This window comes from Anastrepha ludens, chromosome 2 (assembly GCF_028408465.1).
Source record: "Anastrepha ludens isolate Willacy chromosome 2, idAnaLude1.1, whole genome shotgun sequence".
NCBI lineage: Eukaryota > Metazoa > Arthropoda > Insecta > Diptera > Tephritidae > Anastrepha > Anastrepha ludens.
In genome coordinates this window covers 78,740,529-78,758,667 of record NC_071498.1, presented here as the reverse complement: position 1 = coordinate 78,758,667, position 18,139 = coordinate 78,740,529, and positions in this window count along the sequence as shown.

Below are 18,139 nucleotides of genomic sequence, written 5' to 3'. Positions count from 1 at the left end.
CTCTAGAACAAACATTTCACTAACCCTGGCTATTAAATCTTCGCTGAGCTTCGCAAATTATTTATTGAAAAACGATTTTTTTCAAGAAGAATATACATATATTGAGAAGTATTGAGAATATTAAACAAGAAAATAGTACTTACTTACTTATTTTCATTAGTCTCTGATTTAAACTTGTATAAAACAACAAATGGACTTATTTTTCAAGGCAAGAGCGATAATATAAATATTTATGAAATAATTAATTTTTTAGTAAAAAATATAATGTCACGCTTTGCGTAAAAAAATGGCAAAATATAAGTTTTTCACAAAAATATCAATCGAATTATCTCTTCGAAAATAGTAATAAGGTTATCTTCTCAATGACTTGTGATATCTCTTTGGATATATTAATAAGAACATCTTATCGGTAATATATGATACCTCTATAGATATATCAAAGAGAATCTCTGATAATTTTTCGAAGATATCTTTTTCAAGAATTTAAGAATTTTTTCTCTACAAATATATGAAGAGCTTCTTCTTGAAGAAAATCCATAGAGATATCATATCATTTTTGTTCTATTTTATTAGGTGATTTTGGCTCTGTGTACACTCGCCCTAACACTTTTTCCAATCCTCGAACCAACTCCTCTGTACAAAGGATGCTTTGGTGTGGCCTGGTCTCTCCGCGATTATGGCAAATCTCCATTCTTTCATAAGTATTTCCTGTTTCGGAAGCAAGAAAAGTCGGGCCAATTTCAGTTAGTATGGTGGTTGAGGCAAGATTACGATGTTGTTTGATGCTTTTCTCGATATCATGAAATCGTATTTGTCAAAAAACAAATTAAATATGCCATACAGTTCAAATTATAAACGACTGTTCACAAATCGAATGTACATTGTCCTCAAAATTTGAAAATCTTCTTACTTTTTGAACACACCTCGCATACGTACGTACTCAGCTATGAACATATGCATAGCACATTAGAACAGGTAATTTTTCTGAAACTAAGAAGTTTTATTTCTCATCCTATTCACCCGACTAGAATTACAATGAGGCATGCCGAAGAATCAGTTAGGCCCGAATTAGGCAGGCCTTACTGAGGCACGCCGCACTATTACCTTACCAGGCCCACGTTAGGCAAGGCAAAGATTGGCATGCCAGAACAATACCAAATTTGGTTGTGGTCACGAAAATCTGTGGCAGTGTCTCCCTTAGGCATAAATTGGAATCCCTAACTGATTTTTAGAAGGGCATCCGGAGTATTACCGAAGTTCGGTTTTTCGAACCTGCGCCTAATGAGGCAGATGTGTGGCGTTACTTTCGGGACTTGGGCCTAGTTTGGCTGCCTTATGAGGCGCAAATTTGGAATGCGGTCTGCCATATTTGCGCCGAATCACCGCCTCACCAAAATTTCTAGTCGGGCATTGCCGTGACAGGAGGATTAGGAGAAGGCATACCGCTTCTACCTCCCCATATACAATGTATTCTCTATTAAAGGGACACCTAAGGGACTGACAAATTTGCCCGCTTATAAGAGATGCCCGTTTATGAGAAAAATATAAAATTTCATTAAACAAGATATTCAAATTGATTTATTGTAGAAATACAGAAATTTGAGCTTGACGAGGTTTTCCTTTCATTTCCATATCTTGAAGATGTATTTGAAGATTAGTAAGCAGTTCAACACCCTTAAGGTCGTTGTGGTTTAGAAAAAAAGCTTCTAGTTATCTTATAGCTAAGTAAGCCCCTTTATAGGAAGTTAACTTGCCGTCAATCTCATTTTCTATTGTATTTCATCTTCAGACGAGATGGCGATCGATTCTTGTGAAACAGTTAACACTTCAGTATTGATATTTTCCAGATATTCATCATTAATGAATATTTCATTATCTAAATTAGGAAATTAAGAAAAATAACTTTAACATTTTTATCCAGAAATAGATCGACGCTCCGCTCTTGAAGTTACATTTTTCTATCGAACTGCACGAGAAAATATCGATGGTTTTCGAGAAAAGTGACATAATTCAAAAATATAAAATACTGAGTTGGGTCAGTTTTCTAGATAAGTGACGCACCAATTCGATCACCTGACAAAACGACACTAACGCCATCTCTCAGAATTGTTTCAAGATTCGCTTATTACGCTTTTCCAGATAAAAATATATAAACTCTGTAGTTGATTTTTGCTTTTAACGGTAAAACTCCGAATTTGACTTAATTTTGAGTTGTGTCGCTTTTCTCGAATATGTCATTAAATCAGACTTCATCCAATTATTTGATCTCCTAGGAACGGGGAATTGTTCAAATTTATGTTGCAAAATGCCCGAGGTCTTACAGATTTCCCATTAACAAAACGCAGTTCTCTTTCTTCAGCCATATTGACGCAGTGTAAAATCGTGATCCTATCCTTAGCCATTTTTTTACCTGTGCATTTTTCACCTTTTAATGCAAACACTTCATGAGGTAATGCTTGGAAAAACAAACCAGTCTTGTCTGCATGATAAATATTTCGCAAATCAAATCCTTCAATCAAATGTGCTACCTTTTCAGTAAAATTTTTGACATCATATTGATGGATGCACTAAAATCTTTAGCTTCGCTCCGTATAAGTGTGCCTGGGATGCCTTTATTTCGTGCCTTCACAAACCATTCGTAGCACAATTTACCAATATTAAGACCTTTGGACTTTAGCAGACTCATTAAAAGCAAGTTCTTCGTATTTGCGGGACTCCCCTCTATACATACAAGTGTTATTTAATAAGCAACAGCGGTAGGAATATGGTAGATAGTAAACGTGAAAACATTGTTGTAGGCTGTCCGGTTATGGGGAATTAAAAACCCTTTAGGGTGGAAAACAAGTGTCCGCGTCTTGTTATGAGAGGGCTGTTCGCTCAAGAGGGAAAATTTTTCAAAAACCCTTAAGAATTTTTTAGTACTGAAAAAAACTGCCCGTTTATAGGTGGTGTCCGCTTAAGAGAGGTGTCCATTAGGAGAGAGTACACAGTACAACATATACTTATATTTTATCTTGTTCACAGTGTTTTAATCGTATTAAATATTTTTATGTACACATTTGAATATTAAGAAAAAAAATATACACAAGTTTTTTTTGTGCAGTGTAAGTGTGTCTAGCTCTCGAGTTCGTGAGCGCAAACAGCTTTAGCGTTTTCACATTTCTATACAAAAGTGAAATAAATATGGATGAGCTAATGTTTTCCTCACAAAATGTGTACAATTACTTTTGCAACGGCACACAGTGAAGTATCAAAACATATGTATATAAAAACTATATATAAAAACAAAATATTATATATAAAACTCAACTAATTTGCAAAAATTGGGTACATTGACGATAAGCACAGCTTGTACTCGAATAACGCAAGAACAATTCACCTTTCATCAGAAGATATTCCAGTAATTAGATGAAAAATGCGGCTTTGAAGATTGTCTCAAAACTGTCTTGTATTTTCATCTGAAAAAATAATAATAATAGCTACGGCATTATAATGTAGGGTGTGTTTTGAGCTGCATGAGAACTATCGCTATCGATAACTATGGTTTGACCGTTGATAATGGCAAACTATGTTGACATTTCTAATCAGTAAGGTTTGGGTTTTCTAAAGCGGTCGCCCCTCGGCAAGCAATGGCAAACCTCCGAGTGTATTTCTGCCATGAAAAAGCTCCTCATAAAAATATCTGCCGTTCGGAGTTGGCTTAAAACTGTAGGTCCCTCCTTTTGTGGAACAACATCAACACGCACACCACAAATAGGAGGAGGAGCTCGGCCAAACACCCAAAAAGGGTGTACGCGCCAATAAAAAAAAAAAAATTTGGCAAGTCATAATAAATCGTTGGCGTTAAGCCACAACAACGCTTCCAAATTGTGGAAATTTATCTAAAAAACAAAATTATTTTGTTCGCTAAGTTCATAAAGCGAAAAGTTGAAGAAAACGCCAAAATTTTGATTCGTCGTCGTGCTCACCTTTTTAGCCTTTATCATTCGACAACGTGTAGCATTTTACGTAAGGATCTTGCAAGGATTGAAGCCATATGAACATAGTTTGTAGTTTCTCTTTTTAACAAAATATAATATAATATACCCTGTTGTTCTGTTCACTTGTCTTTCGAGTATGAGGGACTGAGGAATGAGGATTTTGAAATATTTTTGGCTGGCCTTTCTTTCTTACAACAATAAATATAAGTACATACTTCAATTGTCGCAAAATTAAAAATTTGATAAAAAAGTAAATATAGGTTTATTCATTATATCTCTCATAATAAAGACACACAACTTTCATTACAAAACAGGCTATCGATCTACAGAGCAAAGGGCTATTCCTATATTTCGTTAAAAAAGTGAAAATAAAAAGAATGGCGAATGCTTAAAGGTTCATTAAGCGCGAATATATTGAAGGTTTAGTGGTCGTACTTTTTATGAAAGCTCGAAAACCGGGTATTTTGATATATCTCGAAAACCAGTATTCTTTTATAATAAGCGATTATCATACATGGATTCAGCGAAAATTTCACATAAGATTAATGCACACGTCTTGATTACGAAAATTTTTAAAAATTCGTTGCTTTCTGTTATATTAACAAAAATGTATTTCTCAAATCAAAATCAGTTATTTATGATCCTGATAAAACTAAAATTGTTGGTGCGTATAAAATTGTTGCCCTATGCAAGCGTTTCACCCTAATATACACACATATTCTTGTCTAGTATTTTTATGTACATACTTCAGATACTTAATTAACAAATATCTCTTGAGACATAACAACAACCACTACGTAAGAGTATAATAAAATGCCATGGCGGTACGAAAAGTGCCTTCATTCCAGAAAACAGAACCCACTGCATTTGTTTGTATGTGTAAACGCTTCAAAGGGATGGAGGTAGGGAAAGGAGTGCAACACCCAAAAAAAAATTACATAAAGACTTACATATTTAAAGCTTTGGACACTTTTTGCACCCGACTCTCTTGGCACTTACTCTCCGGTTCCTCTGTTTCTGACGGCGTGCTAGTTTAGATATGTAGATTGGTTTGGCGCGCTGAAGATTTATGACCGTTCAAGAATTTCCCGTTCCGTTGTGTCGTTCGTCTTCATCTGCTGCTACTCTGCTGCTCTTCCTCATTCTCTGCACCAACTGCCAACTCGACTATTTTTCCTCTATTCTTTTTTGTCTGTGGCACCGGCTTGTAATTTCAGCTTCTTTTTTAAAATTCATTTTATTTTTAAACTAAAAAGACAATGTACAAAACTCGTATTTTCAAAGATGCTGCAAGAGTAGGTAGCGAGCATCATTAGTGGTTAAGGGGTGGGTGCAGCACAAGGAGAAACTAGGCGTCTAATAGCTTTACACGTTCGCCGTATTGCTTCCACTCGTTGTGTTTCTGTGGCATGATTGTTTTTATTGAATGAGTCTGCATCAAATGCCTCACATCTATAAGTGAAATAGTTTCACCTGACGCCTTGTACACAGCATCTCTCTCCCCAGCGTAGTCGGTCAGATGGACGGAAGGACGGATATTGTGGAAACTTGCCACAAAAACATGGATGACCTGAACATGAAAATAACTTTGATGAATTGCCACATGCTGCCAGGCAAGCGAGCAAGTGAAGGAACATATGAGCACTATACCTAGGAGCTTTCCCGTATACGAGGCGTGGCAAATAAGTTCCGAGAATTTGTGTCTAAAATACTGTAATATTTAAAATTTACAAGCAAATTTGTATTGCCGACCTTTAAAAGAGTCTCCCTCTAACTCTACAACATTGTTCGCATTATGGAAAGCACTCTTGCTAGTCTTTGGAAGCTAGCCCATGCAGTTTCATTGAGCGGGGAATAATACAATTCTTCTACATTTAGGCGTTATCGGAACTAAAGTGTGGACGCAACAACGTCTCAGCAAGTTCGGGCAGCACACTGAAAATATGTATCCGCATCCATTCCAGGACACCAGCATAGAACTGTCTAGTCACTATCTATGTGCTAGGAGCAAACTGACAATGAATGATGCTGCTGATATCGAAAAAATAATCAACATTACTTTCGGTCGCGACTTGAACCCACTGCTGACTATATTCACGGATCTCGGAGTCGTACTCGTACAATATCTGCCATCGCTCTAATTCCCACAGATTGTACGAAAAATTGTATCACAACGCGTTGCTTGTACTTTCGAATAAAAAAAAATGTAAACAAAAAACCAGTGTGCAATGGATTTGGATTGGAGCTGAATGAAAACTTCTCTTTCTAAACCCCGAAATTTAATTGCCACACCTCGTACTTTTGTAAGAATGTTTGAAATTTAGTTCATCAGAGTTGAAACGGAAGTGGATTTGTCTCATAGGGATTTCCGGCAAGGCTGATGCACACACTTACACAGCATGGGTAAGGTAGTGTTACTATTAATTATAAATCATGCAACTTGTCACTTGACTCTTTTTGGAGTAAAACACGTTTCTCAGTGTCTGTTATAAACTTAGAAAAAAGTGTAGCTGTTTGTCGTGCCACAAAGTTTATATTCTTGAAATTTGAAGTTTTGTGGAGGAAATATGACCGACTGCCAATATTTAGGGAATAAAGCGAGCTGCGGCGTTATGCAAATTTATATACGTATGTAATTTATAGGGACATTTACGAGTATGTGCACATAAAAACCTACCAACAACTACATACGTTTCAATTTTCAACTACATTCTTTGTATTTTATGGTGTAAATTTATAATGAAATTTCAACTTTGACACTAGCCGTGGCGCAATAAAAGCAGGTGAAGTAATTAGAGAGACACAATGTTGCCCGCCATCTGAGAGAAGAATGTGTTGTGCCTTTCGAGGCACTTTCATGTACATACATATATACATATATATATATATAATTGGCGCGTACACACTTTTAGGGTTCCATAAATGGAGGGACCTACAGTTTCAAGCCGACTCCGAACGGCAGATATTTCTATGAGGAGCTTTTTCATGGCAGAAATACCCTCGGAGGTTTGCCTTTACCTGCCGAGGGGCGACCGCTATTAGAAAAATGTTTTTCTTAACTTTGGTATTTCACCAAGATTCGAACCTACGTTCTCTCTGTGAATTCCGTATGGTAGTCACGCACCAAAGCATTCGGCTACGGCGGCCGCCATGTATGTACATACTTAGAGGGTAAATTTGCTACATATTTTAAAATATGGCATGCATTGCAGCAATGTATTTTTCTTTCATTAAATTTTTATAAAAATAAAGTGAAATTTCTAGATAATTGGGAAAATTGTTACATATTTCAAAAAAAAAATGGGTGTTTATGTTCAGATTAAAATATTATAAGAAAGCCAAATTTTCTTAAAACTATAAATATGTTGGAACTTATTTAGTTTTATAATTTATATTTAGCATCATTGGCTAAGCCGATAACCCTGGTAGCAAGTGCAATTACATTAGATTATTCTATAATTTTAATTATATTTAAACAAATAAATAATAATAATAATAAATTTGTATTTATTTAAAAAATGGCGCCACCAAGTAGTTCGATTTACCACTAGTCATGTTGATTTAAAACGAGCGGCAAATTTAGTCAATTTTTGCTTGAAAGAACTAGCAAATCTAAAAAAATCCCCAAGTTAAATTTAAAAAATTACACAATAATGCGGAGAAATAAGTTGAAACTAATGATCTTTTTGAAAACAAAGCGGTGAAACTTATTATCCTGCAATCCTTTAATTCGTTTATTTGCAATATAAAATAAAGATTTTAGATTTTCAAACACTTTTTCCCAATAATACCCCGAGCCAAGCCCTAATTTAATCAAGCATTCATATATATAATGTGGATGGCTTAGAAGAAGAGTTTAGGACTTTCAAATGGATGCCAATGACAAAAAGAAATTTGCAATATGAAGTCTGAGAAAATAAGAGATTTCTTGTTTTTATATAAAATTAGCTTACAACATAAATCTTATTAAGCTATTTCTGTTAGGAGATATAGCAGCTAGAGAAATGCATTATCGAATATGCAAAATTTATTAACTACTTCAGCAAAACTTTCCATAATTACTTGCGAGAATGAAAGAAAAATTGTATGAGAATGGATAATAGTTTGAAGATGAAATTTCAACAACTCGGTCCACGATTTCTTTATCACCTTTCCGAATCGCATTTTGCAAATAATTACATATTTAAACAAAATAAATAACAGTTTGCTCCTAAAGCGTTATTTAATCTTAACATTTTTTCTGCGGCCTCCATCAAGTGAATTAAAATTAATACTTGTCGAGTTAAAATAAGCTTCAATTTACAACTATTTTCGAGAGAATAGGATTTTCTAATCAATGTATCTTTGGAAGAATTTCAAATATTCGCTTTATTGGTAATAAGTTCGCTTTTCTCGATGATGGCGCACGGAAACCGAAAATTAATTGTGAAGGAATACCTCAGAAACCAGCATGGCCTGGTTGAAAAATTGCACTTTAGTGCCAAAATCAAAAAAAAAGGTTTATAGCGTAATTAAACTGAGCAAAAATATATAGACTGTGGATGGAGGTAAGAAAAATGTGCGTGATCCGGAATTGAAGACGAAGATACTGGCCTCAATTAAGGAAAATCCTGGGTTGTCGGACTACGAACGAGCCAAAAAATGTTGTACCAACAGAAGGACAGTCTTGTGAATACGTTTAAATGGGGAGCTATTTAATATTTCGTCGAGCCACCAAAATGTCCAAAGCGTTATGGCAAACAGAATCTAGTTGCAAACCAATGCGCTCGACTTCTTTACAACAAAGTATTAACAAGATTCAAGACTTTACTGTTATGGATGAGGAAACATATGCCAAACTAGATTTTAACCAACTTCTGGTTAAATGTGTGGCAAATAAACGTGGAAATGCTCGAAATTTAAATGTAAAAAATTAAATAAAGTTGGGAAAAAGTTCTGATCTGGCAAGCAGTATGCACCCGTTGTTTGAATGGTAGTGCATTTGTATCGTCACCCACAAAGACATCCCAAATTTATGTAAAGAGTGTGGTTGTTGTTATAGCAGCTGATCTAAACGAGTCTCCAGAAGCGGTGGCCGCTTTTCATATAATAACATAACCTAGTCAGCACACAATATTTCACAGCAACCATGAAATAGTACCTGGATAATGAAGTGAATGTGATCTCTAAAATGAGAATCCCCCCAACTGGAAAAGGTTTTGGCGATTGTGAATGCCAAGTTGAAGAAAGGGGATATTTTTTAAAGAAAAACGATTCAAAGTTGCTTAAAGGGATCAAATATGCTGCGTAATTTACCAGAGATGGTAGGAGTCTAAGTGGGAACGATGTAATGGAGGCATTGACTGACAGACTCAAAAGAGGTTTAGGAAATTCATGGCCCTCCCTAAGGATAAACTGAGAATATGCACAAACATTCTGACAGGATATTGCAGATTGCGCAGACATCTACATAAGATTCGGATATGGTCCACTGACTTTTGCTGTTTCTGCGACCAATCCCCGGTGACTCTAATACACCTTTTTCTTGAATGGGGCGCGGTAGGGCGGAGTAGGTTAGACCAATTGCAGCTAGAAGAAAGGTACATACGCGCAGCCCTTTTAGATTTAATCAGGGAACTGGCTTTGGATGAGGTGTTGTGATGACTAGAGGGCACAAAAGGCAAAGAGGTTGAAGTGCTAATCTCAAATATATCTACCTCTCAAAGTTGGTGTTCAAACGCTAACGAAGTCAATATTCTCGAACATTTTCGCACAACAAGGAATTTTTTTCTGGAAAAACCGATGTTGAGGAATTAAGAGAGCCGAACAATAGCAGAAATAAATTATATTTGAATAATCTGTTGTCTACATCACATTTTAGGAAAAAATCCTTAAGGAGGTTTGTGTAAGTATGTAAATGTGTTATAATTCATAATAAATTCAAATATAGTAATATTCCTAACAGAAAAACCACTTTTAGTGGCCCACTTGGAAAATGTGGCCCCAATAGAATTTTTAAATGCATAAGGAATTTCATTATTCTGTATAAGTACAGTTGCGTACATTGCCTAACCCTTGCCTTTCAACAAGTAAAGTTTAGCTTTATAATCAGCGATCAGAGATTGTGGTTTCCTAATTAGCATTTTAATTATCAAAGGAAGCGACAAGTGTTGCCAGACTTTGGACACCATGTGCATGCATGCATATTTTGAAAGACAGTGCAATAGAATGGTTGCCGACGCCGCCTAGCCCACAATGGGCTATCAGCTATCGTTTATCGTCTATTCCGGTGGTTCACGTCGCTCTATGCGCAGGCGCTGAAGCTTGCGCCACGCTGCGATAGTGACAAATTGTCAACATGACACATGCAGATGACAAGTGCAACAACCAGCTATGAACGACTACACCAGCAATAGCAAAGCAACATATCTATGAATACTTACAAGTGTGTGCCGAGTGGCAAGTACAACAAAAGCAATTAAAATGAATACGCGATGGACGTGTCGCTGTCACAGCAATCGTCATTGCCTTAGCGGCGGTAGGTGAAAGCCATAAAAGCCAAAAAAGGATTGAGACGATACTAAAAATGAGCCTGTTGATAATGAAATCGCGAAAATTGCGAATGTCGACATGTGATGAAGACCAGTATTGCAATATACTAAATGCGCGTAAAGTGGGATTATAAGTTGCATATGCGGAGAGGCGTATGAGTCGTTGGCTGAAGAAGCCCTAGGCCGTGTAACGTAAAACGCGAAACGTCAGAGGGGATATGAGTAATAGAAGTGACAATGGGACACCAATAAAAAGAGCAATAGCGTGGCTGGATAAATGTATGCAAATGCAAAGCCAACAGCACAAGCCGGAGCTAAATTTGCGACAGTACTAATGAAGTTTGCGCGCATGCGTAGCGCATTATCGCGGCTGACAGGTGGTCACACACTTCTTCAATCTCATAACTTTTTATACTTTCTTGCTTTGAAATGTAAAAATGCCTTAAGCCAGTGGCTCTTAAACTATGCGTAGCGTTGTTATACGACCCTAAAACTATGATTCGACAAAGACAATGTTGGAGAGCGTATAAGAAAAGTAACATCAGTACTTCGGCTTTGGAGTGTGTTTTAGTGTAGGTATCAAGGATGATAGATTACCAGGTTTGCCAATCTGCTATGGAGTAAAACAAAATTGTGCGTGCCACTTCGGTTACCACGTCACCGGGTACTGGGCAGCCAAATTCTGACCGCTCATTTCACACGTATTCATACACTCTTCCGATCAGTCGTTGTTCAGACGGTAACGAAGAAACACCATATGGGTACAGACTGTGGTGATTGTTTTCGCATATCACCAATACAATCTCAGTTTTTTTCGTAAACAAACCGCTATCATGACCTGGGTGACGACCGTCAATCAGCTTCTGAATTCTTTTCTGAACGAAACTAGACTTGGTGTTTTTGATTTCAGTAGTCAAGTGGAGCAATAAGTTTTGAACAATAAATGAGATAAGCTTTTCTACAAGTTCAGCCCCATTTTCAGATATTTGTCTTTATATTTATCTTTAAATAATAAATAAAGTAACACACTGATATCGGTATTTTCTTTTGAAAGACCAAAACGATTGGGAACCCTTATCTTGGACGACAATAAAACATGCGAAAATATGCAATAGTAGAAAAGAAGAATTTGGTGACTGGACCGGGGTGTGTAACGCAATACCAAAGCAAATTGCATCCGCAATTAAAACATCGACAAACAGTAGGTTGAGCCAGCATGTGGCTCTGCGAATTGCTTATGCCAAACACGATTAGAAAATTTCGTTGCGTCTCGTCACGATTTGCGCGCACACAACTGACGATTGACGCTGATTGAAGTCTGAACGCGACGTGGACAACTTCAAAGCTTGGAAAATGTATTAATGTGAGAGAAAGAAGTGAGAAGACTCGGGGAGGGCTTTACTTGTAAAATTGTTTTCAACAGTAATTTTGAGCCACCTCACGGCCACAAATGAGCAGAAATAATTTTTATTTGATTTTATACGTATTTATATTATAGGTAATTTTTATTGATTTATAACCGAAAATACGAAATTGATTGATTTGGTTTGTGATGTGTATAAATCAAAATTCACATGTTGTTATGTAGAACATTAGGCCGATGGCAAACGTGCGATAAGCGTGACTGCGTGAGTAGTATTTTCGGCTAGCGACGTGTGTTTTTTAATGCATTGGTGTGAGCAATTGAGTTAAGCAATGTACAAAAAAAAAACACATCTCAACGCAAAAAATTTTGAGAAAGTTGGGAATTGAAAGCAAAAAATAAAAACAAAACGAATTAATAAATAAAATCGATGTTGAAAGCAATGTTGCAAAAATTAAGTTATTCAGCGCCGCCGCACACTGTGACTTTTTATCGTTTTAGGATGCCAAAATTAAAAACAAAAAAGTTCTGCGAAAATGATTTGCTTTCGGTATGTTGTGTAAAAATGTCCAAATTTTACGACAGTGTGCTCAAAATTTATCAAAACAATAGTTTTAAGAAAGATAACCGTTTACAAACACAAGTCGGTGCGTCAATTGAATAATTTTTATTTATTATCCGAACATCGCTGTGATGTTTGTCAAAAGATATAATACGAATAAGTATCAATTTCATAAAATTGAGTATTTGCTGATTAAATTTCAACAATTTTGTACTTCAGGGATAAATAAGAGGATTATAAAGTTTTTACTATCGATACAAATCCGCTCAGTAAAATATCACTAAAACAGCCATAGCTTAATATTATTTTTGATATTTTACTGAGAAAAACTTATATTGGTCCATCGAGTTCCGTCCATTCTTTAACAGCGAAACGACCTTTAAGATTCTGTGTTTCAGATACTGGAATAAAATTTTGCTACAATTTGCTACCACAGCTTTAAAAGAAGTTTTCATGGCGATTCCTCGGAAAGAACTTTTTGAAATTTGGCTGACGAGCTCAAAAGAAACGCGTCGTGATGCGGTGTTAGAGAAAATTTTTGCGGTGATCGGAAGAGACGTGGATACTAAAAAGCTAGGAGAGCGTATAAAAAAACTGTGTTATCAATTTTCTTCAAAGTGGGAGGGGTCTTGCCGAGTTAAGGCCCGTGTTCTAGCCCGTAATTATAGTTGGTTTTCCAAGAGTGAAGACTTTGGAAAATACCGTCTTGATGTTGGGCCATCAACTTCATCCTCTATTAGATCCAATGTAGACCACATGTGGCGTTTTCCGATTCTTCTCTTCGCAGAAAGAAAAGAAAAGGAAAGAGTCTTTTAGCAGTATCAAATAGCGAACAAGTGTTAATGGCGGCAGAAATGGGACTTAGATCAAACGGTAAGAGAAATTCCGCAATATTATTTAAAGAGCTGTGTTTGTCTTCACCGTCAAGAGGTACTGTGTTGAAAAAATCTCGACTTTCGAAAGAGCGCAACAAAAGTTTGTCGCCAGACCAAGCACTTGCGCTGATAATAGATGCAAATGATTTAACAAATGACTGTAATATGCATAGACAGCATACAGCAGAAATAAATCCCAAATTATATCCGTCGTATAACCGCATAAAAAAGTCCAAAGCTTTATGTTACCCAGAAAAAATCACAGTAACCGAAACGTATGCCGAAATTGAGTTGCAAGCACTTATTGATCATAGTATAAAAAGGTTGTGTAACGCACAAAAAGAAGTACTGCTGTCGATTCCCAGTATTCAAGAAGTTTTCGTGACTTTCAAATGGGGTTCGATGGCTCGGAGCAAAAACGGTATAAGCAAAAGTTCAGCGAAGAAAATCAACCTGATAGCAGCATGTTTTTTGTTTCACTCGTACTTCTCCAAATGTATACTCTAGTTAATGAACGTAGAGTTGTTATATGGAGGAACCCTGTTCCATCATCAACCAGATATTGCCGTCCCATTAAATTTTTGTTTGAAAAAGAAATGCGAGATGCTATTGTGAGAGAAGTAAAGATTGTGGAAGACCAAATTTCTAATCTTCTTCCTACAATAATTAAGATGGAAAATTTAAACTTTAAAGTTACTAGTACACTAATTTTGTGTATGATTGACGGTAAAGTATGTAATGCACTTTCAGCATATACCTCATCTCAAGCGTGTTATATATGTGGTGCTTCAGCGAAGGATATGAATAATTTTAGCGCTTTGTCGGAACGGAAAGTTGACGCAAACATGCTAAGATTCGGCATTTCACCACTTCACTCATGGATACGGTGCATGGAGTGTATGTTGCACATTGCATATCGGTTGGAACTAAGGACATGGTGTGTAAGAGGCGCTGAAAATAAGGAAAAACTGAAACAGAGGAAGGAAAGCATTCAAAGCAGATTTAGAAACGAAACTGGGATTTAAATTGATATGCCAAGAGAGAAATCTGGCAATACAAATGACGGAAACACAGCACGACGTTTTTTTAGTAATACAGAAGTTACTGCAGACATTACAGGCATTAACTTATGTCTCTTAAAAAGGCTTTTCACCATATTGTCTTCCTTAGGGTGTGAATTTGAGATAAATGCTGAGGCCTTTGAGGTATACGTGAGAGACACACGCGATCTTTATTTGAGGGAATATGAGTGGTACAATATGCCAGTCAGTCTGCATAAAATACTGTTCCATTCAAGACATATAATATCGTCATGCATGGTTCCTATTGGTCAGCTTTCCGAAGAAGGGCAAGAATCGAGAAATAAAGAAATTATCGCGAATGGTATACAATGAAAAGTTCACGAACTCAAACCAATGAGGATTTATTGCACAGGCTTCTAATATCATCCGATCCCTACATTTGCAGCTTACGTAAGCCATCGAAAACCAAGCGCGGGACTTTGCCTCAAGATGTAATTGCATTGCTGGCCCAGGAAGAAGTATTATGAATAATTGCTTTCGAATAAGTGTTTATGTTTTGTTATGTTTAATCTTTAGAAACTGTTTATTGGCTTAAAAAAAAATTAAAAATAAATAATTGACGCGTACACCCTTTTTGGGTGTTTGGCCGAGCTCCTCCTCCTATTTGTGGTGTGCGTCTTGATGTTGTTCCACAAATGGAGGGGCCTACAGTTTCAAGCCGACTCCGAACGGCAGATATTTTTATGAGGAGCTTTTTCATGGCAGGCTTACTATTAATAAAATAAAGATTAGTGACAAATTTATCATTGAAACAATTCGTGATTATCTCCTTGATTGAGCAGTATAATGTACAATAGTATAAAAGGTACCCAGGGGCTGAATGAAATCTTTTAAATATTAGTCATAAGCCTCTAAGCTAAAGTTAAGAAATCTAAACCATTTGTATTTAAATTGGCACTGGAAAATGCTTTTAAAGTAGAAAATATGATTATGTGAAATTTTACCTTATATGTGGGCAAGGAGAAAAAGTGGGCGTATCACGCCCATTTTTATTCTCAAATCAGATTTAGGTATCTGCAACCACACTGCAAAATTTGAAATGAATTGTTCTATTGGTTTGGCTGTTATTAATTTTGGCATCCTAAAAGTAAAAAAAGTCACACTGTGCGCCGTAGCCGAATGGGTTGGTGCCCGGGTTCGAAACCCACAGTGGGCATGACACATCAAATGATGGACCGAATATTCTTTGGTCGTCCCTCAATAGGCAATGTCAAATCGCAGAAATGTATTTTTAGTCCATAGACAAACATCTGCCGTTTGAAGATGATATAAAGAGGTTTTCATTTGGCGCGGGTCGATTTTGGCGCCCTGTGGCAGCCAGTTTGTTTTGGTGACATCTGTCAAGTCTTTTGTTTATTATTCAGTTGTTTATGCCAAATCATCATGGCAAGTTACACGATTGAACAACACGTTCAAATGATACAACTTTATTATCAAAGTGAGTGTTCATTAAGGCAAACGTTGCGCGCATTGCGCTCATTTTTCGGTAGACGTGGTGGCCCTCCAATTTCTTATGGCCCATATGGAACCATATGGACCTAGACGACATGTGGTTCCAGCAGGCCATTTTATTCCATTTCATCATCTACCCGCCCTTATTGAAAAACCCTTTAAATTAGTTATTGGTTCTACAACTTTTTACAGAAACTTCTAGGACTACCTTCGAAACGATGCTCTTATAAAATCTGATTTCCATCGCATTTATTTTCTCTTATTTAGGAAACAACAAAATCTACCCGCCCTTATTGAAAACCCTTTATTTCCTATGTAGGAGTAACAAAAAATAATTTATTTATTTGCCATTTGTTATTCGAATAAATTTTGTTCTACTCTGTAGGAATATGTAAATCCTGTGTTTAATCTGTAGCAGTCATCCTATATATGTGCACTAGGGCGGGTCGATTTAAAAATTGCTCATTACTCTGTGAAAATCGTATTCTAGGGATCAAATCGTATTCTGGGTCGAACTTTTAGTGTCTTTTGTGGGGAGGCAAAAAAATCGCCCATTGATTTTACAGAGCAAATCGACCCGGCCTAATGTGCACATAGTGTTAGTCATTTTCCTTTATATTCTAAAGATAAGTGATAATACTTCTCCCAATAAATTTTGTTAAAAGATATTATTATAATATGGATAAATAAATAAATAAATAACTGGCGCGTACACTTCTGTGAGATGTTTGGCCGAGATCCTCCTCTTATTTGTGGAGTGCGTATTGATTTTGTTCGGCAAATAGACCGACCTACAGTTTTAAGCCGACTGCGAACGGCAGACATTTTCTATGAAGAGCTTTTTCATGGTAGAAATACACTCGGAGGTTTGCCGAGAGGCGACCGCTATTAGAAAAAACTTCTTCTTCATTTTAGTGTTTCAACCCATTCGACTACGACGGCCGTTATGTTAATAGATATTATTATAATATGGATACAAAGCTTCGTTTCGCAAAGACAACATAAAGTTAAGTAAGAATATTTTAATATGTGAAACGATCTGATGCATAGTCGCGTTAGTTATTAAACTAAAGAATTACACATCATATTCCAATTAAGAAAAACTATATAAATACATCATTTACTTATTTCCTTAATATTTCAATTACATCATTACGATATCTCTGTTATCATTGCTTGTTCAATCGAGTGTGCTATTACAGTTTTAATGTGGTGATAAACACTTATGAAAATGTAAATTAGGCAACAGTCTTGTAAACGGCAATAAAGCACGTATAAAGTCAACAACAAATTAAAGAAGTTGCAGGACGGCGGGTTAAATATTTTACATATTCCATAAATTCCAAAAATAAATGCAGAGTGCTACCGCCGGCACCATCACCAACACCATCGCCAACGGTTACCAGCACTGCCATCGGCACCGCTGGCCACATGAGCTCATTGTTATGCGCATCGTGAGTGATTCGTAAATTGGGAACGTGATCGCATTTTTACCGGCCAATGACAAACAACAACCGAAAAGGAGACACGGGAGGCCTAAACCACAACAGTGAGCAGTGGGCACGCAGACTAACGAGTAGACAAACTTTGCGTACGAAAGAGAGTCAATCGCGATATTGACATAACAGAGCAGACATTTGTAGTAAGGAACATATTCGCCAGCATATGAAGTCACATGTTTAATAGAACGGTGTACAGACAAATCAATCAGTTGCCTTATGGGTCTATTCAGCAGGATTATCACTCAACCAATGTATCTTCATGAATCATATTTAAGAGCAAGTCAACTGTTACTTATATGGCGCGGTCGTATGTACGAGTGAGTATTTCGCTTATCATCCTTTTATAACTTTTTTCATATCCACACAATTTAAAGATGCATATTTTATTTTGTCCTCTTACTTACTTATTTGCATTTTTTCATTTTATTTTTGAGTTTATTTTTGTTTTTGCTAACTTGTCTGCATTCCCCGCAACAATTCAATAAATCTTGCAATCATAATAATTTGTTTCAATGTTAATACCATCAAAATACCGAAGAACTCAATAAATTACCATGGACTGCTGGCGAGTACTCGAAAATGGTGTGACTGAGGTATTCTGGGCAGTGGCGTGCAACATGTCCTGGTTGCTGTTAATGTCATACAGAAGAATACTTCATTTATCATTTCGCGAATGGATTTAAGAAAAAAAAAACGGCAAAATCAGTGAAAACATACAAAAAATCGCATCGCAAAGGTACGTTAAGCACTGCTTACGAGCTCACTTTTATTTATTAAACCTTATTTCTGCCGT